The sequence below is a fragment of the Sturnira hondurensis genome, unplaced genomic scaffold (genome assembly GCF_014824575.4).
Source record: "Sturnira hondurensis isolate 20B ecotype Veracruz unplaced genomic scaffold, ASM1482457v3 Scaffold0001872, whole genome shotgun sequence".
NCBI lineage: Eukaryota > Metazoa > Chordata > Mammalia > Chiroptera > Phyllostomidae > Sturnira > Sturnira hondurensis.
Window position 1 is genome coordinate 9743316 of NW_028074503.1, and position 7124 is coordinate 9750439.

At 38.4% G+C, this 7124-nt stretch overlaps 1 pseudogene; it reads right to left on the reverse strand.

Moving 5' to 3' along the window:
- Positions 1-183: 183 nt before the first annotated feature.
- LOC118980337 (multifunctional methyltransferase subunit TRM112-like protein) lies at positions 184-719 on the reverse strand (annotated as a pseudogene).
- Between the last annotated feature and the right edge of the window lie 6405 nt (positions 720-7124).

Consider the following 7124-nt stretch of genomic DNA (forward strand, 5'->3'; position numbering starts at 1 on the left):
GTCTAAAGTCCAATTCAGTTACTTCATCCAGCTCGGAGGGATTCAGGCTCTTTGGTTAAAGTTCAATCCTCTTCATCAAGTCAGTTTGGTATCTCCCTCCCTCCTGTCAACCCCATGAATAAACAATAGTGGAGTAGTGCACTATTGTGGTTTTGTTTTGGGGTTTTTTTTTGGGGGGGGGGGTGAACCTTTAATGAGAAAAAAATATATCGAGCTCAAGAACACTGTGTGGTGTGTCACTGGGTCAAAGTTGGCGGTACACTTTACAAACTTACGACAGGAATATAAATAAAGATCACACAGTCGCAGTGTGAAAACCTGATGCTGGCACCCTTAAGTCTCGGTTTGCTCATCACTCAGTAGCATGTTTTGGATCCCGCGGGTGATGGGGAACACACGTCCCGACTCCGGGCACTGCAGGGTGCCCTCCATCACCTCCACCTCCAGCAGTATGTGGTGCATAGTCCACAGAAAATCCTCATTTTGCTCATACCCCTGAATTGGCTCTGTGGGCACCTCTCCCAGGGACAAGGTATTGGCCGCCTCCACAAGCGCCGCCCACTCCACCTTCGGTATCATACGCGCCGCCACGAAGTCAGGGTTGTACTCCACAGGCATGCTGCGGACCTCGGAGGCCTGCAGGCACAAGGGGAATCCCCGGGTCCCACCCCTTTCACGTGCGAGCTCAAGGAATTGTGGGTAAGCAGCTTCATGTCTCAACAAAAAACTGCACTATTGTGTTTTATAAGAAACATATATTTGGTCATTCAGATGACCACAGTGTATTTCTCGTTTGGTTTTTGTTCATGGTCCCACACCCACAGCTCCCATAACCCTTGGAATTTCTTGAGCAGTGAGAACAATGGGAGCATCTTTTGTTTGGTTTGGTCTCTTGTCCTCAGTCCTCAGTTCCTAAAATTACTTAGAGGAGCCATAAATGTGAAATGGGTATCTCGTTCATCCTAACAAGCTCCTTTCCACTACAGCTGAGTTTATGTTAATAATGTGGTAACACCTAAGGATGAGGGACAGTTGTCAAGAGAACCAACCATGCGTAGAGGATTAGGACTTTGTTTTATCTCTTTGCTTTGTTTACCATAAGGTCCACCTGTTCGTCTGTTTGGCCAGTAACATGTGTGAGGAACTTGTGATCATTTTTTATGCATGAAGAGTCCTCTTTCTAAGAATTTCCCGGAAGAAGACAAACAAATATTACAATATGTTCATGTGGCCAAAGAGAAAAGTAAAACTTGAAGATGTATAAAGAGTGTAATAACAAAAAAGGTGTGGAAAGGATATTGTAGTTCAAGTCTCTCAACCAAAATCTGGAGATTGATTGTGAGACAAACCTACCTCCAACAGTCAACTCACTTGCCTAACATTACAAAACACTGTACTGTCTATAAGGGTATAAGAATTAAAATATCTTGCAGTATAGTCCATGATGAATAACAATGCATTGCTTAAAATATTTTTTACATGCTGTAACTGCTAGGTATGACTCAGCGGTGTAAATGTATAGTAGAAAATAGCAGAAGAGTCAACCATGTAACCTCCTGTTTCAGCCTCGTAGCTGTTTCAGCCTCCTAGGATTAATGACACTGTTTAAACAAGTTCCTCTTTTCAGTGGTGAGAGATTGTCCTTTCTGCTCAGTGAGTCACACACAACCCAAGATATGGCTGAATGATGCAGTGAATGTGTGGGAATAATGAAAGCATTGTTTTACTTCTCAGTGAAATAAAAGGCAACTGTGTTTATTAGTTAAATAAGTTTTGGGTTAGGTGAGATGCTTAATTGCCAAATGAATACAAAGTTCTTCAAAATACAGTTAGTAGTGTATCTTCTAACTATATATATGGTTTTATTTGGGTGTATCTAATTTGATAGAATGTCAAATACAGAGTGAGTCACAGGTTTATAATTCTTATAAAATGTCATATTATAATTAAAGTTGTTTTGCAAATCAGGGGAAATGCGTTTTTCTAAAGAATTGAACCTACTTCTTTCCAAAGAGATTCAATTTTTAAAACTTTCTTTTATAATTATTTAATAATTACTTAGGAACTGGTAAGAAGATTAGTAAGGAAGTTGTTGAATGAATGTAATCAAATTAATACTTAAAGCTCATGCACTTTATGCATAGAATATTCCTTTGGATCCTCCATCAGAAACTGTTTACTTATACTTTACACACTTTTAAATAAGCTCTATTAATTTTATTTTAAATCTAATAACAGAAACAGCCACATAGGAGAGCTAAGTGCATATAAATAAAACAATGAGTATTCATAGTATTGATCCTGAATTATTAACACAATGAGAAATAAGGTTAAGAAAAGTGCAATGTACCTTTTTTTAGATTTTCGTATAATATTCTTAATTTGAATTTCTTATTTCTACATGAAAACAAAACCTGACTAAAAGCTGTTCCTTTTATATACTATATCCTCATATATTAAGTAATTTTCTTGAAAATAATTATTTGTCAAAATTGTAGAAGTAAAAAACAAAACTTACAATGCTTTTCTACTATATTCATGAGATGAATTAAAAACTGAAACCTGGAATGTTAGCTTGTGGGCCTAAGATTGTGCAATTAAGCCATACAAGAGGGGAACCAAAAAAAATGGAATTATCTTCTGGAGGGAGGGCCCCTTGTAGTACAGGCTTCCTAGGTAAGTGTTCTAGAAACCCATCTGTACCAGTGCACCAGCTGGTGTCATTATGAGAGGTTGTGCTCAGCTTCAGTGAATTTTTTTTGAAGACTCTCAACACATTGGCCCATTTCAGGTTGGATGATTTACCAGCTCGCCTGCCCACACTGCACTGAGTGTTCAGCAGTTTTTGACCCCCTTTTCCCACCCTCCCTATTCACCCCAAGCAAAATGTTCTTTTTGTTTCCCTGGATGCAAAAAGTCCTCAAAGGGAAACATGTTGCCGATGTGGAAGAGGCAAAACAAAAAAACAGCAGAAGCACTAAAAGGCATCAAAATCAACGAGTTCAAAACTGTTTTGAGCAATGGAAGAAGCATCTCAATAGGGGTATTGCATCAAACGGAGTGCTTTGAAGGTGACTGAAGTTTAAACAGAGTGTGTTGGGGGTGACAGCGTCACATTCAGTAGAAAGTTGGAAACGCTCAGTAGAAAGGTGGAAACACAAGAATAGCAGCAAGATAAGAGAACATGACAGGGGTGGCTTTGTGAACTTTGGCACAGAAGTGACAGTTGACACCACTAGCTTGAAAGATAGTCCCAGGAGAAATAAAGGGAGAGTTGAGCAGAAGGGCAGAGACAGGGCTGAAGCTATTGCTTATCCACGTGACACATCTCACTGGGCTTTATTTTTCATTTGCTTTTCTTTTCCCCATGGATTTTTAAGTGAATAGATTTGGCCAAAGTGATACAGTGCAATTTGTAAGTATAAACTTGTTATAGACAGAAAAAAAACTCGGTCTAGGAGTAGCATTTTCTTTTTTTTTCAGGCTTTTCATCGTATTATGCATTAAGAAGTATTATTCAGTGGTTTTTAAAACTTTTAAAGAAAACTTTGGACAAAAGCTTAGGTATTAAATTTAATAATTAATACAATCTGTAGATTATTCTCTGAAATGAAAATCTGTTTCTCTAGATTTTTCTAGAGAAAACCATATCTGTTTCTCTAGTAATCACAGTGTTTCAGTTTTGATCAGTGAAATTTATAAAGATTACACTTAGTGTTTTGAATGTTTCCAACCTTTCTTGAATGCAGTACCTTATGATGGCAAGTTTGTGTCTATTTCAACCCTCACTAATAACTAATAAATAAATATTCTTCTCCAGTTAACAAAACAAACCCTTACGAAAAACCATAAACTTTTCTAAAAAAAAAAGCAATATGTAAAAATCTTATTTTTATTTGGGGAGAATGTTGAATTTATATTTTGAAAATAACTTTCACTTACACAAATGCAACATAATAAGCAATTTAAATATTGAGTATCATCTGGTTTATAGAAATATTTACAAAAGGATTAGGTTATTTTCTCTGTCTTTACTGAGCTTTTGTTGTTGTTTTAAAATGTTCAAAATGACAATTTCTGTCTAAATATACTTTCAAATAAGAACGATTATTAGGGAGAAAGGTGTTTACAACAACAATACAGAAACAATATGAACGTGTGCTAAAACCTCTCTACAACCCCAGGCTCTCTGTCTCTCCGGTGCCAGAGTCGCCATTAGCTTCCAGCAGCTCTCACCCTGTCTCAGGGTCCTGGGCGCGCTGCCAGCTCACACAAGATGGTCATGCAGGAGAAGTTCCATTCATGAGAAACTTCCCAGCTCATGCCTCCATGTGGTGCTCTTAGGACAAGAGAGTGAAAGCAGTCGAGGACCCGCGTGCTGGGCTGCACGGGGTTATAACATCCCAAGGCCTGGTATCCAGCAAGCACACATCCCAATGTGGGACCCTGCCTCCAGGGAGCTGGCTTCCAACCATGAGGGGCCTAAGCCCCAAGTTGTTCCAGCGTCTGCCACTCTCACCCAAGTGGGGCAAAGTAAGAACCCAAGAAGCTAAAAGGCCAAGTGGCCAAGAGGTCAAGAGACCAAGTGACCAAGAGAGCAAACTTCTGTATGCCTTCTGTTTAAAATCCTCTCCCAGAATCCCATGCACTCCAGAAGCCACTGGGAATGTCCAGGTTTTTCAATCAATGAAGGCCAGTATTGTCCATATTTGCCTCTTCCCCTCTTCTGGCTGCCATGTTTAGCAAGGAGGCAGTCTTGAACAAGTGCTCTATGCTAGCTCACTTCTGCTGAATCACAAGCTGCTCCATTGCCTTGGGCAAACTCCCTTCTCCCACAACCCCTCCCTTTGCAGGGAGAGCAAGCTGCTTTTCATCTTCAGTTCTGCTTTGGTGTTTTCTCCCCACGCCCCTGCCTTCTCCCAGTGATCAAGCCCCATCCCTCTGTTACAACATCTCAGGCAGGACAATGATGGATGGCACCTGATTTCTTTGTTCTACTCAGAATGGCTCAAAATTTAAAACGTATGTGTTGCTTATTTCTGGAATTTTCCACATAGTATTTTCAGTGTGCAATTGACCATAGGCAACTACAACCTTGGAGAGAAAAACTATGGATAAGAGGGCGACTATCATGTACCTTAATTAACTGCATTATGACTTGTTCTACAGAAACAGAATGACAGCCACCTACAACTACTTCTTTGTTAGATATGCATAAAACAAATTCCAACATTCCATTATGCACCATGGGCTTACTGAATGAGGGATGATCCTGCCTTTCGCATGTCCAAAATCCAAGTTACTGGAACTGAAGCAGGGCCCTTGGCCTCACGAAGAGAAGATTCTGTCAGAATTGGAATCTGACATTTTTTCTACACATATTCTTCTTCATCATTCACTTCCTCATGTAAGCCTTAGCTAAAGCAAGACAGGTGAAATGAATTTTAGAGAAGCAAAGCTATGCTTCTTTAAGCTAACCTATATAAATTAGAAATAATTCTTCAGATAAGGATGCATTCAGCCTCACTTCACTCTTTAATGTTATATTGTTCCATTTTCCATGATCAAAACTAAATATGTCAAAATTCTAAGAGTGCCTTTACCATCTTTCCTTCTCCTCAGTGTTTCCTTTCTTTCCCACAAAATGCCCTCAGTAGAAGTACAATGACATTAAGCACCTTAAAACCTCATGTTCTGTCTACAAAGCATTACCAAAGTACCCCAGATTTCTACTTTTATTGCATCTTTAACTTGTCCACCCCTCTTCCTTTTCCTCAGACCTCCCCTTTCTCAGGAAGACTGAAATGCTATAGTCAGCAGGAAATAAATCAGAGTAAACTGACTCATACTAAAATGTGAATAAATAATTTGTACGGATATAAATGTCTAAAAAATGGACCATTTTCAGTAGGTATGTGTAGAAGGTAGGTATGTGTAGGTATGTGTATTTTTAGTAGGTATGTGTAGAAGGCACTGTATTCAGAGTCAGAGAGATCCAAGTTCAAACCATGTGGTGACTATAGAGTTTCTCTGAACCTCAACTTCTTCATCTCTGTAAAAAGAGGCAGAGTAACACCTGATAGGCTTGTCCTGACAATTAAATGTGATGATATTTAAGCAAAGATAGTGCCTGGAAATGCTGTATCACAAATAAATGTAATTTACCTTCCTACTTCAGTTTATGACAATATTTAAGCATGTTAAAGAAATGTGTCCACACACCTGAATCGCAAATTAGTAGTGTTTTAATATGAAGTTTGAACTTTTTATTAGATCACTCAAATCATGCCACTTCTCACTCTACCATAGGTTTTATTGTTGTATTCAGCAGGATATTTATAAAACACTTTATAAATAGAGACACACAGAGATACTCACGCACTAAATCCAACTCAAGATCTGCTTCATAAAAATAGAAGATAGCCTTAGATGTAGTTAACAGTTCATTCAACAAACCATTTGTGCGGCACTTCCGGGTCCAGGCATCATGCTGGGCTCTTGCTGCAGATTTTAAAAAGACCAAAAGAGATGTAGACAGATACAGAGAAACCTTAGGGCTTTCTTGGGACTAAGCCAAGGTTCTTTAAATCATGTTAAACTGTTAACTTAGTTGTATTTTTTAAATGATAGCTCTCTTCCTTTAAGATTTGGGGCACAGAATTTCTGCCACATCGAAGTTCCCAAAGAAACCATGCAAAAATGGCTGTTGTCATTTATTTCTTCTCTTTTTTTGCCTAAGCAAATTTCATTCAAAAGAGAATCAGTTAAGGAACACAGTATGCAAATTCTTTGGCTTTTACAATGTAAGAAAGGCTGGTTTTGGTATGTGTATGCATATGCATGTAGAACCTCTAAACCAGCTTTCATTGAGTAATATTTCATCACAATTTTCCCACATTAATAGGCATATTTCTAACTTACTTCCATTCATAACTTCAAAATAAAAAACTTTAAATGCACCTTTCATATGGGATTTTTGATGAACAGTTAGGCCATTCTCTTCAGTTCATTTTTAAATAGTTTTCAGTTCAGTTTTCAAGAATGGAAATTAAAGAAGCCCCATTTATTTTGCCACAGTTACATGTATAATTTTATGGAAAATAAAACACTTTGTTCGAATGTGA